Genomic DNA, 22316 nt, shown 5'->3' with positions numbered 1-22316 from the left:
CCTGCCGGTATGAGTCCAGGATGTTACGGACATGGGAAAATACCGGATCCCCAGCCAACTGGTCAGGCTCGCGCCTCCGCCGTCCTCCACTCCCACCACCCCTGCCCACTTGCATCTGGGCTGCACTTGTGGGCACATCGGGTCTCCGGGACCCCTGAGGGGTGGCATTGGCGTTGTCGCCTGCCTCCTCCTGGGTGCCCGGGACACCGTGTCCCTCCTGGCGAGCCTGGCTGCATTGTGGTGTTGGGGCAGGGATCCTGGGTGTCTCCTGGGATGTGGCAGGAGTGGGGGTGGTGGTTGGCACGGTTGTACCTGACGCAGGTGCTGCAGGTGGTTGGACACCAGAGGGGCCAGGTCGGTCGGGGTCGTCCGCAGAGTGGTGAGAGTGGTCGCTGCCGGTGGGATCGGTCTCCTGCAGATCCGGGTCCTGTGAGTGTTCCCCCCCAGTGTTGGGGGGTGCAGCACGACGTTGACCTGTGTGTGAGAGAGAAAATGTTAATTTGGATCCATGCAACATCCATGTTTCATCCGTTACAAAGTTGGCACATTTCCTCTTGGAATTAGGATCTGTCTTGCATTCCACTCACAGTGCACTTGTGCATGTGTGTGTCCCTTGGGCACCAATTTGGCCCCTTTAACTATGTGTGGCACAGTCTTACTTGCTGCGTCAAGTGTGACTGCAGTCAGCAGTGGAGTGTGCATGTGTGCCGAGCTATGCATTTGCGCCTTCCTTGTAGCACTGTACATGTGCACATGGAGTGGATCCACACACTTATATGATGCAGGTGGCTGTCCTTGTGCTCGTGTACAGGTTGTGACATGGCCCTGCGTTTTGCCATGATGAAGAGGGGGGGTTCTGGCACTGGCCACCCTTGTCTACATGCACGCAGTCCACCTGCTGACGAGCAGACATTCCCACACACCAAAGGACTGATTTGCTCTCCCTGTGTCTCGCTCCTTCTCTGTACCCCCTCTCCCTCCCTCTCTGTCCCCCTCTCCCTCCCTCTGTGTGTCAGCCTCCTCCCTGTGTCCATCTTCCTGTGTCTCCCTCCCTCTCTGTCCCCCTCTCCCTCCCTCTCTGTCCCCCTCTTCCTCCCTCTGTGTGTCAGCCTCCTCCCTGTGTCCATCTTCCTGTGTCTCCCTCCCTCTCTGTCCCCTCTCCCTCCCTCTCTGTCCCCCTCTCCCTCCCTCTGTGTGTCAGCCTCCTCCCTGTGTCCATCTTCCTGTGTCTCCCTCCCTCTCTGTCCCCCTCTCCCTCCCTCTCTGTCCCCCTCTCCCTCCCTCTGTGTGTCAGCCTCCTCCCTGTGTCCATCTTCCTGTGTCTCCCTCCCTCTCTGTCCCCCTCTCCCTCCCTCTCAGTCCCCCTCTCCCTCCCTCTGTGTCCCCCTCTCCCTCCCTCCGTGTGTCACCCTCTGTCACCTTGGCCCAGCTTCCTGGGCACACACTGTTAGCAGATCTTTGAGTGGCCCTTGGCCTGTTGATGTGAGTTTGTTTCTGATCTCCAGGCACCCATTTTGTCTGCTGTGTGTCTGTGCGCTGCTGCTGTGGTGGTGTGTGCTGCCACTCTTTCACACTGTTGGCTGTTCATTAGCTGCTGGCATGTGCAAAACAGTGCCTTCACCCCCATGTGTTGATGCAAGGCGTCCGCCATTTGCTGGCAAGTCATTCCTGTGTTGGGACACAGTGTTTGTCTGGCTGTGACCTAGGCCATATGGGCAGAGGGCATTGTTGTCTGCTTTGGAGTCGCACTATGTGATTCTTGGTGCCCAGCCTCCCGCCATCCGGGTTACCGTGTCATGTGTTGTTGTCTTCTGTGGCCTGTGACTTGACATTGTCCAGCTGGGTGCATGGGGCATGGTGGCAGCAGTGGCATGTGCCTGCTCATGGAGTGTGGTTGAGTAATGCGATGGCTTGTGGTGGTTGCGTGCCTGTTATTAATTTTGGTTGTGGTTGCAGTTCCCCCCATGTGAGGTGCGTTGTTTGTGTACTCACCCGGGTCTCGGAGTCCTTCTACTCCTTCAACTGCCTCCACCGGCAGTATGGCCATCACCCTCTCCTCCCAGGGATGGTACTGTACGGCTCTGCGGGAGGGCCCTCCTCCGGTGGCGTTGGCCTGGTCGTGTTCCTCCTGTCTCTTGGCTCTGACCCTCCTCCGCAGATCGTACCACCTGTTCTGGCAATCCTGCTTGGTCCTCCTGGTGTCCGCAACAGCATTCACAGCATCGACGATGGTCTGCCACATGGCTGTTTTGGCTGCCTGGCTGGTGCTTCTGACCAATGTTCCAAAGATCTGTGGCTCGACTCTGAGGATTTGATCAACAAGGACCTCCAACTCTCGGTGACTGAACTTTGGATTCTTGGTAGTGGGCATGGTGAGGGGTGTGGGTGGGGATGGTGTGGGTGTGGGGGGGGTGTGGATGTTGGGGGGGGGTGTGGATGGTTGTGTGTGTGTGTGAATGTGATGAGAGGGTGTTTGTGAGGGTGGTCGTGTGAAGGTGTGCAAGTGTAAGATGTGGTGTCGCTTGTAGTCTGGTTCTGTGGTGTCTGGCAGCAGTGGGTCTGTTGCAAAGGCTCATGGTTTGTGTGTGTGGGCCCTTTTCATTGGTCCATGGGTGGGTGTGGCAGTGTTTGAATTTTGGGTGGGTGTGTTATAAGGAGTGGTGGTGTATTGGGCCTCTGTTTGTTTTTGACAGTTGCAGGTCAGTGATTGTGTTATTTTAGTGGTTGTTGGCCATGTTTAGTGGCTGTGTGCCTTTCGAATGGTGTATTGTTGAGTTGTTTTGTTTTGTCCTTGTTGTGTACGTGCGTTTTGAGCGTGTGTACGGTGTGTACATGGGCCATTTGGTTGTACGATTTTGTCCTTGTGTGTGGCTTTGTAAGACTCGTACATGCGGTTGTGATGTTGGGGCATGGGGTGCGCTCCGTACTTAGGAGGTTGTGTTGGGGGTGCGCCAGGAACGTACTGGGGTGGGGGTACGACTGGAACGTACTGGGGTGTGGGTACGACTGGAACGTACTGGGGTGTGGGTAGACGGGGCTATGACACGTCCTGGGGTGGGGGTGTGGCTCGCACGTACTGGGGTGTAGGTACACGGGGGGTACGACACGTACAGGGGTGGGGGGGTGTCCATGGACGATGGTACGACACGTACTGGGGTGGGGGGGTGTACATTGACGGTGGTACGACACGTACTGGGGTGTGGGTACGACTGGAACGTACTGGGGTGTGGGTAGACGGGGCTATGACACGTCCTGGGGTGGGGGTGTGGCTCGCACGTACTGGGGTGTAGGTACACGGGGGGTACGACACGTACAGGGGTGGGGGGGTGTCCATGGACGATGGTACGACACGTACTGGGGTGGGGGGGTGTACATTGACGGTGGTACGACACGTACTGGGGTGGGGGTACGACTGGAACGTACTGGGGTGTGGGTAGACGGGGCTATGACACGTCCTGGGGTGGGGGTGTGGCTCGCACGTACTGGGGTGTAGGTACACGGGGGGTACGACACGTACTGGGGTGGGGGTATGACTGGAACGTACTGGGGTGTGGGTAGACGGGGCTGTGACACGTCCTGGGGTGGGGGTGTGGCTCGCACGTACTGGGGTGTAGGTACACGGGGGGTACGACACGTACTGGGGTGGGGGTACGACTGGAACGTACTGGGGTGTGGGTAGACGGGGCTATGACACGTCCTGGGGTGGGGGTGTGGCTCGCACGTACTGGGGTGTAGGGACACGGGGGGTACGACACGTACTGGGGTGTAGGTACACGGGGGGTACGACACGTACAGGGGTGGGGGGGTGTAAATGGACGGTGGTACGACACGTACTGGGGTGGGGGGGTGTACATTGACGGTGGTACGACACGTACTGGGGTGGGGGTACGACTGGAACGTACTGGGGTGTGGGTAGACGGGGCTATGACACGTCCTGGGGTGGGGGTGTGGCTCGCACGTACTGGGGTGTAGGTACACGGGGGGTACGACACGTACTGGGGTGGGGGTACGACTGGAACGTACTGGGGTGTGGGTAGACGGGGCTATGACACGTCCTGGGGTGGGGGTGTGGCTCGCACGTACTGGGGTGTAGGTACACGGGGGGTACGACACGTACTGGGGTGGGGGTACGACTGGAACGTACTGGGGTGTGGGTAGACGGGGCTATGACACGTCCTGGGGTGGGGGTTCGACTGGAACGTACTGGGGTGTACCTAGACGGGTGGGGGTATACATATACGGGGGGTACGTGTCGGACGTACGGGGGCTGGGGGGAGTGTTGGGCGCGTATGCGGGCACATGTCTCCATGGTTGCTGTAGGAGTTCGGTGCGGACGGTGTTTTTTCCATACGGTTGTAACCTCGGACGCACGGGATGGATCGTGATTCCTAGGTCGGACTTTGTTTTTCACGTTTGTAAGGTAAATCGTCCGAGGACGTGTCGGACACATTTTCCGACCCGGGGACGTGTGGGGAATGATTCCCAGTGCGGTTCGTATGGACTTTTTACCATGCGAATCGTGATTGCCAGTTCGTACGGCACTTGTACGATTCGTACGGTAAAAAGACCCGAAACGAGTCGCACGGGGGAATTTTTTACCGGATCGTGATCGGCACCTTTGTCTCATTGGGGGCTAGTCTCGCCCCGACACGCCATTATTCATACAGGACCTTTCCCGTTGTCCGGGTGCCTTTACTCTACCACTCGATGGTGCTACAGTGCCCGTTCTTTTCAGGCTGCAGCATTCTAGGAAGCTTCTCTAATGCTGGGGATGCCATTTCCTTCACTTCCCAGCAGCTGTGATCTCCCCTGTACCCACGGACCACACGAGGACTGGTGCTGCAGATGGGGGCTCTCAACTGTGAGTTCGGCACGCCTTGTAATGCTTTCAGCCCCGGTTGTGGTCGCTGCACACAATATTCCCACTACGTGTTGCTGCCACTTCAACCTATGGGGGCACTACAGCCTTCCTAGAGCTGCAGACACTTCAGCTCAGTCTTCTCGCTCCTCACAGGTGTGGAATGGGGGTCTGCTTATTGCAGTCCAGGTCGGCAGCCAAGAGGCGCCTCGAGCGTGGTGCTGGGTGTGACCCCTCCCTCTTCTCTTCTCAATACTTCTCCCTCACAGCTCCGCATGATATTTGCAGGGCTCACCTCATGCCCAATGGGTCAGCAAGTACTTCGTCTGGTCCTCAACAGCCTCACTGGGTTGCAGAAGTAGTACGTTCTCGCCTCCTTGCTTCAGGGAGCACCAGTGTTAGCTCATGGCAGGCAGCTACTACAGGATCATTCATGGTGGGCAGCATCAGTCTCTCCCGCCGGGTGCAGATTGTTGGCATGGGTACCTTATGCTCAGGCTACACTCTCCCCCATGCAGAACTCCTGAGCTTCTGCACGCCTACACGTGGGGTCGACCCACTCGTTGCCATTGTAATGTTTAGGGCCCGAGGCCCTCATGCAGGAATAATAATAAGACAGACATTTAGTTGTACTAACTGGAATTGGTCCAGGGTACGTGCGCTCACCCCCTTTTATTAGCAGGGTCACCTGACCGGTGACGCCTGTGATGGGTGGGTGTGGAGTGAAGGTACAGCACACTCCTGAACACTAGAACGTGTCCAGCAGGACAGTACACGAATGATGCTTCCTTTTTATATGATTGTTTCCTTGGGCATAAGCATAGAAACTGTGGGAGACGCAGGAGATGTATCCCCCCAAGATTTTGGAGGTAGGGTGACACAGGGGGCAAGGGTGAGGGAGGACGAGGGGAACATGGGAGACAAACGGCACCAAAGTTTAAAAAGAGACAGCGATGTAGTCATTGTTAAAACTTCATTTGTTTTTAGGTTAAAAGCATGGGGACTAAAAAATGAATTAAGTTTAAATGGGCTGCTGACAAATTCAGCATGGCTCTTTTCCTGAATACGTGTCCAACGACCAGTGCACTAAAAGGGCCTCAGATCCTCTGCCCCACCCACCTCAACAGCTGTAGCCCGGACAGCTGCAGCTTTGATGGCATAGAAAACTCATATCTGATCAGTGTGCTGGACCCTAGACCTTCACAGGTCAGTCAAAGGCCTTTCAAAGGTAGAGGATGCTTTTTTTTAGGGTCGAGCCTGTGAGAGCATGCGCTCGCGCATGTGTCTCACTTGCAAGACACTCTTGTGTACAAAACAGGACTTGGAGCCCACCCATTGCTGGCCATTTGTTGGCTTGTGTGACACTCTTCTTTACAGACTTGCTATTCATCAAGGCAGGACCAACATCATTTCCGTTCCTCTCTGTGGAGCAGGGACCAAGCACTGATTGATTCAACTTAATCAGTGCACGTCCGCTGCTCCCGACGTGATTGAGGTATTATTTTGTTTTTTTTAACCTTTAGTGCCCTGCAAACAGAGGGAGTATGACTGGCAAAAGTTTGCCCATCAGGACAAACAAAATTGCAAAGATTTATTTTCTATACTTAACTTTGTTTTATTTTGCGAAGTCTTTTCTCACTGAGTTTTCTTTTGTTTTTGATCGCGGGCGCTGTTCTCAAGAGATGAGGATTATGGTATTGAAGAGCAACATTTTCTTTCTTATGTGTAATTTCTGAAATGATGCTTTAACACATAATTGTGCAGCACACTCCAATCCACCCCACATCATACCAATCTACCCCAGTCAATCCAATCCACCCAGACCAATCCAATCCACCCCACTCCAATCCAAACCACTCACCCCCATACAATCCATTCCAATCCACCACAGTTCAATCTTCCACACTCCAATCTACCCCACAACAATCCAAAACAATCTCCCCCCTACAAATCCCAAACAAACCGCCCGCACCAGTCTGCTTGACTCCAATCCAAATAAATATGTCCCACTCCAATCCAATTCAATCTGCCCCACTCCAGTCCGCCTCACTCTAATCCAAAACAATCTGCCCCATTCCAATCAAAAACAATCCTCCCCACTCCAATCTTCCCCACTCAAATCCACCCACTAAAATCAATCCACCTCACCTCCCCCAATCCAATTAATTTCTCTCCAGTTATCTCCATCCCACCCCACTCCAATCCAATCCAACCCTCTCCACTCCAATCTACTCCACACAAATCCAATTAACTAAAATCCAGCCATTTCCAATCTACCTTACTCCTGTCCACCCCACTCCAATCCACCCCACCCCAATCCACGTGAAGTCAATCCACCCTTCCCCAATCTAGTTCACCCCACCCCAATCCACGTGAAGTCAATCCACCCTTCCCCAATCTAGTTCACCCCACCCCAGTCCAATCCACCTCAATACAATGCAATCCAATCTACCCCTCTCAGATCCACACATCCACGCCAATCCAATCCACCTTCACTTCATTCCATCCCGGTCCAGTCTACCCCACTTCAGGCCTCTCCATTTCAATCCACCCCACACCAATCTACCCGCCTCCAATTCTCTCCACTCCAGTCCAGTCCAGTCCACTACACCACACCCCACCCCACCCCAATATAAGCCACCCCTCCCCACCCCATTTAATTTCACCCCACCCCACTCTCAACTAATCCACTCCATCGGTCCAGCCCACCCTACCCAAATCCACCCCACCCCTGGTCAGTACACCCCACTCAATCTAATCCATTCAGCCCACCTCAACCCACTCCAATCCAATCCACCCACTCCAGTTCAATCCACCCCAATCCAATCATCCCTACTGCAATGCAATTCAATCCATCCTACTCCAATCCAACCCACCCAATTTCAATCAAATCTACCCCCTCCAGTCAAGTCCACCACCTTCACTCCACCCTAATTCACCCTAATCCAAACCACCTGACTCTAATCCAATCCATCCCACCCCAAGACAATTTAATCCAGCCCACCTCACTTTATTTCAGTCCACCTCACTCCAATCAAACCCACCCCATCCAATTCACCCACTCCACCCCATTCCACTTAATTCAACCCACTCTTCCCCAATCCAATCCACCCTAATCTACTCCAGTCCAATCCACCCCACTATCTTAATCCCCTTCATGCTATTCCACTCCACTCTATGCCACTTCACTCTAGGCCACTTCACTCTACGACGTTGCACTCCATGACACTGCACTCTTCGACACTATTTGCCACTGAACCACTGAACTCCACTCCCCTCTACTAAACTCTACAATACTCTACTGCCCCAACTCTTCTCTAAGACACTCTACTCTAACAAATCCAGTCAACAACACTCTACTCTACCCACTACATTCTAGGACACTCCACGCCACTAACATTTAGCCATGCTGAAGAACAGTCACACTGGTGTACATCATTGCACAACCAAATTGCCAAAGCCAATAGCTCTTGTATAGGCGAGTCCTATTGCTTTGCCAATGTTGGTTTAATTTGTTCTTGTGCCCCTGCAGTCTAATGCTCTCTTCCGCCCACTTGCAAGATGTCAAAGGCATGGTGCAGATAGATAAACAGGGCTGAATGTTTCCATTGGCATATCTCTCCCTGTAGACAAATACACTGCAGTAGTACCATGTCACACTCTTAACTACTACAATAGAGAGGTTATGCAAGTTTCCTTTAAAATATAAATGAGCAAGACAGTTACATTGTATTAATATACTGACATTTCCATAGCGCTTTCCTAAACCTTGCGAGTTCCAAGGAGCTGTAACCTAAATGTTTGACAGAATATAAAGGTTAATATATTTTTTAAATTTCTCTGCACCTTGAAACCATTCATTCATAACATAAAACACTATTTGAACAGAATTTTCAATGAAAAAAGTTATATTCTGTTATCAGGTTTTATAAGTTATTTTATTTAACAGGCCAGCCCTCCATGTCCATCCGCTCTTCTCATTCCAGGTAATTGTTGCATTTCATAAAAGTGTATTTTGGGTGCTGTAGGCCCTGTTGCACTGTAACATTTTCCTTCTATGGAAGCTTCTTTGAGGGGGATTGGGTGAACCTATTGGCCTTTTAACTGCGTGAAACACTGGGTTTGCACCTCTGAAGGTTGGTACTCTTCATCTCATACCAAAATAGTCCAAACATATGCCACAAGGCACTCACATATTTCCATCCATATATTTGAAAGAGTCGAAAGCAACCTATCTCTCACTCCTTTTCACCACAAATTCATGCATAAGAGTAGCGAAACCATATGGTAGGAGCACTACTCTAATCACCACTTACAATAAATTTGCTTTTTACTGCTGCATAATTTAGCACATGCTATCACATAATTTGGCCCTCCTTGATCTGTCTGCAATCAATTGAGAGTAGACCTCAGTTGGTTCAAATAGAGGTGTGCGAGCCAACATTAACAGTGTGAGCTGATTCAGAGCCGAACCAAAGGTCTGGCTTGCCTCTTAGAGTCCATGCACGAGCTGAGTCCTGAAATTGTGTGCCATGAAAATCATACAACAAACATCACTTAAAATATGCTAAAGTCTCTTAAAAATTTAAAAAAAAGTGTATTTCTTTAACATGTGGAAGTTCTGACATTAATATCTCACATTATAGCACTGCACTAAGGAGTATTTATTAAAAGAGACTGCTTTCTAAACATGAACTTAGAACCATTTCTATCCTGACAGTTGTCATGTGAATCCTTTATGCAGACAACATTCTTATGAATAGAGCAACATTTTAGACTATTAAACGAAACACAATACGTTTTATACAGCTGGTACTCTGAACTCATGTATTTAAAGGTGCTTTTGTTTGTAACAGTGAAGAAAAAGAAAGAGGGGTAAAAAAATATTTGCTTGAGATCATGCAATTTGATTAAGCGGGGCAGCCATGATTAAGCCAGCATTTTCGGTTTCACTTTGTACAATTTAGCTACTAGATTGATATTTATTTGTCTCCCCTTTTCACCTCAAATGTTAATGATTTGTTTTTACTTTTTTGTGCATGAGGGTAGAGTGAGGGTGGCAGGCAGAAGCCACATGACAGCTCGGCTTGTTATAGGCTTGAGATCCCAATGGGGCCCGATCTGATCCAGGGCCAGGCTTCAGGCTCCAGCCTGCTTGAGCTTTCAGTGGCTCACCCACCTCTAGGTTGGTATGATTACTTCAGATATCTGTATGTATAACCGGTTGGTGTACTGGGGACTAGTGACTTGTGTGCTCATAAACCTAGGAGGTCCCAGCCTGGGAGGGAAAGCACTGTGAATACGTAAGACAATTAAAGTATGTATTGCATGAAGCACTCAGTATGAGATAGGCTGGCAGAGATTCAAGGGGAAATTGACTAACATTTTTCACTAGATTGCTGTCACAAAAAAGTGATACAAACCTGGAATGAAGTGTTGGGCTGGAATTTACTTTCCAACACACATATTGATTTGCGTTGGAAAGTTACCTAACATAACACAAAGTGCTACTTTGCAGTAAGGGTATGTTCCTTGGGTTGTACATGGGCATTCTCATTAGAGGCGAGCAAGCCAACAAATTAACAGGGAGAGTTGAGCCAGAGGCAAGCCAAGGGTCTGGCTCGCATCTTAAAGCCCATGCACTGGCCGAGCGCCTAAAAGATTTGCTATGTAAATCATACCACAATTATTACATATAATATGATAAAGTCTCTTCAAAATTCAAAAATGTTTATTTCTTTAAGATGTTGAAGCATTGATATTAACAGGAAGCATTGTAGCACTCCACGAGAAGTATTTTTTTAAAGTTATAATTTTCTACCAGTGGTAGTCTGAACTCACATACTTGAATGTGCTTTCATTGGAGATAATGAAGGAAAAGGAGTTTTGATTAAATAAAATATTTGCCTAAGATCACACAATTTAAGCGGGTAAGCCGGGATGTATTCAGGTTTTCTTGTTTCACTTTGTACAAATCAGCCAGTAAATGGATATCTATTTGTCTTTCCTTTTGTTAAGGCTTTATTTTTTATCCATTAGTGCATTTTGTACCGTTTTTGTAATATAGCGCAAACTTGACCCAAAAGCATTGGAGTGTTTTATGTGGGCACCAGTTACATTACACAAGATCACATGCACTGTTTACTAGCATGGGGAGATTAAGTGATTGGCCCAAATCACAGGATGTAGAGCTGATGCAGAGACTCAAACCTGGCTCCCCAGTTCCACAGTCGGCAGCTCTGACTATAAAGCCACATCCTGGGTAGTGGGAGGGTGGCAGGCAAAAACCAACACTCAGCTGATTATGGGCTCAAGTTTCCAACAGGAACTCGAGCTGAGCCAGAGGCAGGCTTCAGGCTCAAGCCTGGCTCTGGCTTTCAGTGGCTTGCCCACCTCAAATTCCCACAGAACCATCTATGGTTTTTCATGCAAAGCCTTATTTACCAAAAACAAAAAGGTAACTAGGACTTTGTGCCAAAAATGTACACTTCCTCGAGGCAGGAATAAAGAATGAGTGAAGTTTTATTTTCTCTAAACTTTTGAAACTTTACGCATGTGCAGCATTTACAGCATACATGAAGTGGTAAAAATATTAAACTATGTTAAAGCATAGTTTTTGTACAGAAGGGTACCCTTCCACTACAAAAACCTATGCTTGACATCAAACACACATACCCATGTACAAAAGTGCATGGCTATGTGTACTGGAGCAAGCCAGCCAGTTATGCGCCAGCGCAGGGAGAGACAAAACCATCGCCATACCTTAGTAGAAATGGTGCTGTTCTGCTCTCTTCTATTGATGCAGGACAGCAACTTTGGTTACTGTGCCAAGTTGTATCAACAGATGTGTAAATGCCTAAAGTGCTTTCAAAAATATTTTTTTCAGCACAACACATTCGGACTGTCCCTAGTGCAAACATTTCCTGGACTGGTAATAGCCTTAGAATGCCTTTCAAAAAAGAATAACTCTGACACCATGAAGCTTCAAATGATTCTATGAATTAAAGCCTGTACTGGCTCAAAGGAAGACCTTAGATTTGCTTATTAACTAAGCATCATCCACACTCAACTCAGTCTGCATATTTCACTATACTGAATTTCAGTGAGCATCTTACAAGACATAGGGTACTCTGGGGCATAATTACAAGCCCCTATTGCCACCACAACTTATTCACAAGGCGGCGTTAACTCCGCCTTGTGAATAAGTCACCCTTTCACGCTATACTTAACGTGAAAGGGGTGGGCAATGGGTGCTGTGGTGGGCATTCCACCGCAATACCCATTGATTTTGATGCTGCCCCCTATTAACAAGGGAGGCGTAATATGGGGCTGACACGAAATTAAGCCCATGGAAAACCTGAGGAAGAGTTTTTATTTTCTCCTCGTTTTTGCTGTTTCCATGTGTGCTGCTTTGCGCAGCACACATAGAAACAGAAAAACACTATTGATTGTTTATGTGCACATAAATAATCATTTAAAAAAAATGACATTTTGCAACTTCTATGGGCATTAAGCAGCACACAAAGAAGTTTCAAAATGGCATTTCAGGTTGTTTATGTGGCGGAAGGACACCTTCCTGCACATAAACAATCATTCGCCCCAATGCAGGCAACCTTGCACTGTGATGAAAGGGTGCCTGCGTTGGTGCTAGCCAGCTAAATTAGCACCAGTGCAATGGCAAATGCAAGGCTGCACTGTATTCTTCTAAATACGGTGCAGCCCTGAGTTTCAGAAGTGGCGGAGTGCGGAGTTAAGCCAAGGAGGCTAAGGCCGCGTTCTGTCACTTCCTTGAAAATATGCTCCTCTATGTCTTACACAGCAATTTTAATGCGTTTGTATGACCTGTCTCTCACACACATTGCTTCTCATTTTTGATAACATGTTACACACACACAGGAGTATCCTATGTCATGAGATGCTTGAAACAATGAGGTCTGCCTTGTGACTTAATGCCCAACTTTACAATTAAAGAGGGTTTTAAATGATAATTCTCTAGTCACAAACCCTATCTTCCTCCTGTTCCCAACTGAAAGTTATCACTTAATAAATGTAATAGGGTAACCCAATGTTATCCTATCGGAGAGCCAGGCATTGCATTAGTGAAAAATTAATTTAATAGTTTTTCACTACCAGGACATGTAAAACTTAAAAGCACATGCTCAGCGTTTAAAATATGCTGCACCCCACCCTGTGGGCTGTTTAGGGCCTACCCTAGGAGTGACATATCAATTAAAAAGTAAGGTTTAGGTCTGGCAAAAGGTTTATTTCACACTTCATTCATAGAAAAAACTATTCTTCCAGAATTTGTTCTAAAGTGAGTGTTAGAAGACAATAGGTTTTCCTAAAGGTGTATAGGAAAACAACATGTTTTGTTAAAATAACCCTCACCCACCAATAGGTCCCTTGGTGGCATGCTTCATCATCGGGTCCTTCCTGCCCCGCTACGGGACAGGGCATGATGAGACCGACGGAGACGTGCGAGCACTTGTTAGTGAGGTGATTCTATGTGTTGGTGTGAGAGTGGAAGTGTCAGAGGCAATGAAGTGAGTTAAAAAATACCTAAGCTCACTCACAGATAGACGACTGGCAAGAAGACTGAGGATATTTGCTCAGTAGACCTTACCTTCTTTACGCTACGGGAAATCCTAGCGATTATTTATTGATAAAGAAGGATTTTTTCTGATAAGATTCAACTGTATCTACTTATCAATAAAGAATTACTCTATTCTTGGAAATTCTTATCTCAACCGAAGAACCAAGGCTTCAATTTGGGTGATTGATAGCACGCTACGGGGGATTCACAACACAAAATATAACTAATCTCCATCGGAAGGCCTGCTCCATTGGTATTGATACCACGTCATATTTTAACCCTGATGAAGTCCTTTTACAGACGAAACGCTTTGGCTGGGTTTATGCAAGTATTCATTCTTCTAATTGTGAAAATAAAAACAACATAATTGAATTTAAGAACTATCAAGACTCCTGTCTACATATGTTTCATTAATTCCATGATTTAAAAGATTATATTGTACTTGACATTGGAATTGCTTTAGATATTAGTGTGCTCCTTGATACTATCTTTGCTATTAGAACAAGAATTAGTTTTCTCTGAAATTTGACCGCTCAGTAGTGGGGTCAAGTCAAGTGTGAGCACCTTTGAGCTATATCAGATTTTGAGGAATTATTTACTGGTGCAGCGCATATAGCCCACACTACTGTTCCATTAAATTTAGGGGGATATTCTCAAGAACGTGTGATAACTACCGCAAAAGTAGCTTAATGCAACCCTTCACATCGCAGTCTATTGAGGGAAAATAACTCTGTGTTAACGTGGTATTCACAAGCCGGTGGTACCATGTGATAGGCTCACGAGAACACGTCAAATGTCCGCGAGAAAGTCAACGCGTCACCGCAAAAATGCAAAACACGAACGCAAAAGAAGCTGCGATGACGGCAATCGCGATACAAAAATCACCGAAAACCAGCGACAGGCCTGCAATTCCCACGCGTCATGTGGGAAAATGCACTATAAAAGCAACAAAAAAACCACACCAAAACCAAAAGAAACTGCGTAGCACCATGGATGCCCCCAGGCCGAATGCAGAGGGCAACATGAACCCCACAAGCCCCACAGACCACCAGCAAGGAACAACGGGGTCAGGGAAGGCCAAGGAGAAGAGGGAGAGGAAGACGGGGTGCAGTCCGCAGGAAAACCAGTTCAGCGCCACGGACGTGAGAGAACACTACCGTCAACTGAACGTCAATATGACAAATGTGAATGCAGTCGGAGTGTCGAGGAGGTCTATGAAGGAGGACAAGAGGCTCCGGCATGATGTGAAAAGCCAAACCAAGCACAAACCCGCTGCCAACAGGAAGGCAGCAACGGCGACTGGAGGTGGGAGTCGTGCGCCACAGGAGGAGCAGGAGCAAATGGAGGCCACAGTCATCAGTGTGGAGACGGTGCAAGGAGTTGGGAGTACGGACACAGCCAGATAGGTCCTGCCACAACATCAACAGGGTGAGTAACGACCAGGGACTGGGGGGACAGGGGGTGACGGGCACAATGTCACACATGCACAATGACGTGTAGCACACCACATGCCCACAATGACCCTGAGTCATGTCCCTCATCCCCATGGCACACTGCAGCACACACATAGCAATCACAGCACATCCCACGACAATGTGGTACAAACGTCAACACAGACACTGCAGAACAGAGGACACAACTGGGTCCGCCCATGCGCAGAAACAGGCCAATCACATCTAACATATCAGGAAACTGTGAGATTGAAATGTACGTATACAAACTCACATCCGTCATGTAGTCCACATGTCCACTGTCCCGCCTCAAATTGCAGCACCTCCCAAACAGTCACAATGTACATTGTCATACAGTCTGCATGTAAACAAGAACAATGCAGCCACCAACATACATGTCAACACAATGTCAACATGCATCTCCCCTTCACATTGCAGAGGGACAAACAACACCTCCAGCAGAGCAGACCATACAACTCATCAGTGATGCTGGAGAGGACCACCACACCTCCGACACCGACGCCCTACAACAGCTCATGGACATCTTAGGCAACCCACCCCCAGGAGCAGGGCAGTCAAGCTACATAGAGGAGACCGCAGCCCCTGCACAGACCACACAGCAGGAAGCACCCGCCACCACTATGGCTGGCTCCCAACACTCCACCGAGGCACACATTGCATTCCAATGCCAGGTGTCAGAATGCCAAAAGGAGGTGGCCGAACAGGTGCGGGTGGGGTCAGAGCTCATGGAAGCCGAACTAGATCACAAATATGGGTGTCTACGTCCCATCAGGGACCACCTACACCCCACAAAGGAGACCCACACTGCGACAGAGACACATGCATTTGCACATGTCCTTTGATGAACCATGCCCAAAACCCCGGAATTATCATTTACACACCCACGCCGGACCTCCGTACGACGGCCCAGTCCACTTCCCTTATGTATAGAGTGGGTGACGATAGAGCTACACGTCCAAGTTCCTACCCGCTGCCAACGGGGACATGGTTGCGTCCACTGTACACAGCATAATGTAATGTGTAGGGCCCTCATGCATACATTATGACCACACGAACACACGCAGTTAGTTTGTGGGACTGGCTACGGGCATGTGCTCCCGGCCCCTTTATTGGCAGGGTCACATGTACAGTGACGCCTGTGCTGGATGTGTGTGGGGTGAGTTTAAGCCAGCCCGCATGGAGTGGTTGTTGCTGGCAACAACTACAACAGTGAACACCATCAAAACGGAAACAGAAAACACCAGCATTACAGAGACAACTGCGGAGCATCATGGTGGTAGCCGGAGCAAGTTCAGAGGTCACCCAATGAGCAAACAGAAGTGTCCATGAGCCGTGGTGCACAGAGTCAGTGGCACCTGTAGTGCTGAGCAGGGTATCAGGCAGATGATAGCATCCACGACAGGTGTGAGCAACTCTGATAGTCTGGCAGTAAGATACTTTCGACTCTGGCAGTTGGCATTTGGAGGTGGTCCTGATGGGGGTGGAGTGTGCCTCCTGCGGTGATGCAACGTCCGGGCCAGTCAGGACTCAATTTGAAGTGTGAGCCCGTGTGGACCGCAGTTGAGGCCGGAGGCAGCGTACAGCGCAGGGCAACAGACACATGGCGTCGATGACCCAAGGCCATCGTCTCAGAGGCCATCCAGTATCTCAGCAGACAGGGTCCCTGACTTGAGCTGCACAGAGTTAGTGGCCCTGATTGCACTGCGGCCGGCCCAGGCACACCACCACGGGACAGTGAGATAGGGCCACGTGAGCTGAGCGGGTCCTAATCGATGTCCAAGGTGAATGTGGTGGAGGGTTATGGGGGACAGTGGAAGGTGTCCTCCAGGGCATGATGCAGAGGGTAGAAGCCGTCCGGAAGTGGCAAATGGAGGAGTGGAATGCTACTGCCTCGTTTTTGCCACCAGGTCAGTATGGCCGACAAGATGATGATGACACCCCCTAGTTCATAGACTCAGTCACCACCGAAGTTCAACCAGAAAGTGTCCATGGATGTCGGGGAACAGACTTAGTGGCACCGGAGCTGAAAGGGGATGCAGTCTTGCGATGAGGCCTGTACAATGATGTAAAATCTGCCATTCATGGATCAAGACTGAGTTCTGAAAGTGTGACCTACTCGGCCGCAGTGTAGGCTCGAGGCAGCGGTCAGCGCGGGACAAGCGCTGTTCAGCAAGCTCCTCCTGGAACTCTAACATATGATGTTGAAATGGCATGTGGGGGTGACTTGTGGTTGACGGAGGTAGGAGCACCAGAGCTGAGCGGGTGTTCAGTAATCGACGATGCTGTGTCCTGCCTGGTACGGATTGGATTGGTGTGAGGCCTGCTGGACCGCAGTGTAGGCCGATGGCGTAGTCATCAGTGGCCCACAGACGCGTGTGGTTCGGATGCTATGCACAGACTTGGTGTCACCCCATTGAAGGGAGTATAGTGATTTAAACACAGCATTACTGTGTGTACTCGGACAATGTATAATCAAGACTCAGTTCCAAAGGTGTGACCTACTCGACCGCAGTGTAGGCCGGTGACAGCGGTCGGCAGTGGCCCACAGCCACGTGTTGTTGACTTGCGATGCACAGAGTTAGTGACACCAGGGCAGTTGTCTGTAGTGTTTGATCACCTCCGTAACGATGGTCCTTTTTTCCTCCGGACTGAAACGCATCATCCTCTTACACCTCTCCTTGTGTGCAATGATATGTACTCTGCCATTGTAAAATCAAGACTAAGTTCAAAATGTATGGCCTACTCGAGTGCCGTGTGGCTCGAGGGCAGTAGTCCGTGTGGGCCCACAGACACGTGTGGTTGGAATGCTATACACAGACTTGGTGTCACCACATCGAAGGGAGTATTGTAACATAAAATCAGCAATAATTAATGTTCTCTGCCATAGTGTAATCAAGATTCAGTTCTAAATGTGTGACCTACTAGTCCATTGTGTATGCCGGTGGAGTACGTGAACGAGAAAGGAGTACTGCGTGCCTGTGTCACGGAGGCCGTGATGGTCTGAGGAGGCTGCCAGGGTCGCGGCACTCGGGCTTGGAACTTGCACCGGTAAGTGGTGGGCCCTCTTCAACACACGCCTGTGTCGGCAGTTGTGCATTGAGGCCTGGGTGCGCAGGGCCGGGCAGGACTGGTTCGGGGACCAGCGGCCCGGGGTGCAGCAGGTGCACAGGATCGCAGACAACAGCGCTCAAGGCGACAGCGTAGGCCTCATGGCGGGGTGAGGGGTGCCGCCCTGGCAGAGACGTTGGGCATTCTGGAAGAGAACCACGGCCAGAGCTACGTGCTTTTTATTTACACCCCTACTCTGACCTGGCATACGCCGGGGCATCCCACTCTGCTAACGCTTACAGGGGGGGACGTAACAAGCTACATTTCTGGGATCTTCCCCACTAGCTGGGGTGACATGGTTGCTTCCACTGTCCACTACACTCCAAACACCAGCAGTGTATGTCGCCATTGATATGTGTGTGGTCTGCATACTGCAGTCTGGCCATCACATCCACGCCATACTTGGCATTGTGTACATTCTCATTCATCGGTCTCATGCCTCCTTCACACATGCCTGGTCCCCACCTCTTCCCACGATCTGCTATTGTGTGGCTGAGGTGCCATGCCGTTGATGGCTTATGTGCATGGCTGGCCCAGGTTGCCACAGTAAGTTGTGCTGTCATGTCTGGTGGGTGGGCATGTTGCTTGGCATGTTGCATGAGAGTTTGTGATGTGTGCAATCCCAGTGTTGTGAGTTGCATGATTGTGGAGTTGGTGTGTGGAGTGTTCATTTGGTACTTGCCAACGAGCAGTGCACTTCCGTAGGTGCCAGCCTGGAAGCGCAGGTTGATGATGGACTGTCGGAAGATGTAGGAATCATGCACACTGCCTGGGTGGTTTGCGTCGACATTGGTGGAGATTCCCCGGTTGTCCACTGTTGCCTGCACATTGATGGAATACGTGTGCTTTCGGTTGCAGTTTGTGTGTGCAGTGTTGCCAGGGGGCACAAGTATGGGATGAGTATGCCCAGACGTGGGTCCCTTGCTCACTGTGCCACTGGATTCAACCTAGCCTGGCTGATGAAGGGTAATACCCAGAAACTGGTCCCAGGATGCTTGCTTCCGGTCCAGGGAGGACCAGGCTTAGCAGTTCAGTCTGGACTGTTCCCATGAGGCACAGGGTCAATCAATCAATCACATAACTTGTAAAGCGCAATACATACCCGTGTGGGTTCCAAGGCGCTGGGGGGGGGGGGGGTGGGGTGCTGCTGCTATAGGTCGAAGAGCCAGGTCTTGAGTTGTCTCCTGAAGGTCAGCAGGTCTTCGGTTTGTCGCAGGTAGAGGGGGAGGGTGTTCCAGGTCCTGGCGGCACGATGGGAGAATGATCTGCCTCCGGAAGTAGTTCTCCGGATGCGTGGGACCGTGGCCAGGGCGTGGTCGGCGGAGCGGTGTTTCCTGTTGGGTACGTAGAAGGAGAGTCGACTGTTGAGATAGGCTGGGCCGGTTTTGTGGAGTGCCTTGTGTGCGTGGATCAGGAGCTTGAAGGAGATTCTTTTGTCGACGGAGAGCCAGTGCAGGCTCCTCAGGTAGGGGGTGATGTGGTCGCGGCGCGGGACGTCGAGGATCAGGCGTGCAGAGGCATTCTGGATTTGCTGCAGTCTGCTGATGACTAGGGCCTGGGTGACTGTTTTCCTCGTGTTTGTCGGGATCCATCTGTAGATCTTGCGGAGCATGCAGAGGGTGTTGAAACAGGTGGAGGAGACTGCGTTAACTTGTTTGGTCATGGAGAGTTTTGAGTCGAGGATGACTCCCAGGTTGCGTGCGTGGTCGGTGGGGGCTGCGGGGAACCCCAGTGACGTGGGCCACCAAGAGTCATCCCATGCGGATGGGTTGGATCCGAGGATGAGGATTTCCATCATGTCTATGTTCAGTTTGAGACGGCTGTCCTCCATCCAGTCTGCGACGGCCTTCATTCCCTGGTGGAGGTTGGATTTGGCGGTGCGGGGGTCCTTGGTGAGGGAGACGATCAGCTGAGTGTCGTCGGCATAGGAGATTATGTTGAGGTCGCGCTGTCGGGCGATGCGTGCTAGTGGTGCCATGTAGATGTTGAACAGCGTTGGGCTGAGGGAAGATCCTTGAGGGACACCGCAGATGATCTCGGAGGCACCGGATCGGTACGGGGGGAGGCTGACTCTCTGAGTTCTGCCGGAGAGGTAGGAGGTGGTCCAGTCCAGGGCCTTGCTCGGATCCCTGCGTCGTGGAGGCGTGTGCGTAGTGTGTGGTGGCAGACGGTGTCGAAGGCGGCGGAGAGGTTCAGGAGGATGAGGGCCGCCGTCTCGCCATTGTCTAGCAGGATCCTGATGTCGTCTGTGGCGGCGATGAGGGCGGTCCCGGTGCTGTGGTTGCTGCGGAAGCCTGATTGGGATGGGTCCAGGATGTTGTTGTCTTCGAGGTGACGGGTGAGCTGGGTGTTTACAATCTTCTCGATGACCTTTGCTGGGAACGGAAGCAGGGAGATGGGACAGAAGCTCTTGATGTCGCTCGGGTCCGCCTTGGGTTTCTTCAGTAGGGCGTTGATCTCTGCGTGCTTCCAGTTCTCAGGGAAGGTGGCGGTCTTGAAGGAGAGGTTGATGATTTTGTGCAGGTGGGGTGAGATGGAATTGCTGGCTTTGTTGAAGATGTGGTGTGGGAGAGGGTCGGATGGGGAACTGGAGTGGATTGTGTCAAGACTGGTCAAGACTGATTTGCATATGCCTGGGTCTAAACTGGGGTGGTATGGTGAGCAAAAGAACGATAGATTTAATCCAGATCTCTTGACTGGGGGTGAATGTATGATTTATTCAGCATTCCGTCCATCATCTGTTTGCATAGCACTTTTCACCCTAAGTGGGATGGGTATGCCCAGACGTGGGTCCCTTGCTCACTGTGCCACTGGATTCAAGCTAAGCTGGCTGATGAAGGGTAATATCCAGAAACCGGTTCCAGGATGCTTGCTTCCGGTCCAGGGAGAACCTTGCTTGGCAGTTCAGTCTGGACTGTTCCCATGAGGTACAGGGTCAAGACTGATTTGCATATGGCTGGGTCTAAACTGGGCTGGCATGGTGAGCAAAATAACAATGGATTTAACCCCGATCTCTTGACTGGGGGGGGGAATGTATGATTTACTCAGCATTCCGTCCATCATCTGTTTGCGTAGCACTTTTCACCCTAAGTGGGATGGGTATGCCCAGACATGGGTCCTTTGCTCACTGTGCCACTGGATTCAAGCTAGCCTGGCTGATGAAGGGTAATACCCAGAAACCGGTTCCAGGATGCTTGCTTCCAGTCCAGGGAGAACCTTGCTTGGCAGTTCAGTCTGGACTGTTCTCATGAGGTACAGGGTCAAGACTGATTTGCATATGGCTGGGTCTAAACTGGGCTGGCATGGTGAGCAAAAGAACAATGGATTTAACCCAGATCGCTTGACTGGGGGTGAATGTATGATTTATTCAGCATTCCGTCCATCATCTGTTTGCGTGTCATTTGCCCCCTAACATGTGCGGGAAGCCAGATGTGGCGTAGATGCCTTGCTTGGTCTCCAGCTGTTCCTGCGCAGTGTGGGGGAATTATAGGTAGTGTGGTACCAAGCTGATGATGGCATCCAAGACAGTTGTGGGGAACTTGGATTGGGCTGGCTGTGAGACCCCTCCGACTCTGGCAGTTGTTGGTTGGATGGTTGTCCTTTTGAGCCTGTAGTGGGTACTGACATTTTCTGGTGTTGGGTGTGTGAGGCTGGTGCGTTTTCTGAAGGTCAGCTGTCTTGGACTGCGCTGCCTCTGTGGTGGTCCGAAGGGGGGCAGGGGAATCCGGGGGGGGTGGCAGTGGGTGTTGTGGCCCTGTTGGGGCTACGAGCTGCATGATCAGTGGCCCCGTGGCATCTGTTGGTCTTCAGGTGTGGCTGTGGTCTGGGCTATATTTTCTGGTGCAGGTTGTCGTCCAACTTTGCACCAGGTCAGAGCAGATGTTAATTTCCTGCTGCTAACGCGCCTTATTGCATGTTTTGTGATCTTATCGCTGAACTGGCTGGTCGTTGAGAATGTTGAGGTGTAGTGTTGTCTCTGCTTTTTCCTCGGGAACACCTACTCTGCATCTCATTAGCGATAGTTGCCGGTGTCATCTGTGGCAATGTTTTTTGAGGATGCTATCGCCGGAAAACTGGTGTTATCGGCTGTTTGCACCAGCTTGTAAATTGGGAGATAAATTTATCGCCAATTTGGCTGCGATAAGGTGCCGATAGCTCGGTGATAGATCCTTGAGAATATGCCCCTTAGTTAAAAAATACCTGGCTGCGTGGAAACTAAACTTTAATACTCCCTGTAGCTGGTATTAGTAGAAAGGGGAGAGGAGGAATAGAGGCTATAATGGGC

The sequence above is a fragment of the Triturus cristatus genome, chromosome 6 (assembly GCF_964204655.1).
Source record: "Triturus cristatus chromosome 6, aTriCri1.1, whole genome shotgun sequence".
Classification (NCBI taxonomy): domain Eukaryota; kingdom Metazoa; phylum Chordata; class Amphibia; order Caudata; family Salamandridae; genus Triturus; species Triturus cristatus.
The sequence above is the reverse complement of the archived record's forward strand: the minus strand, read 5'-3'. Positions refer to the sequence as shown.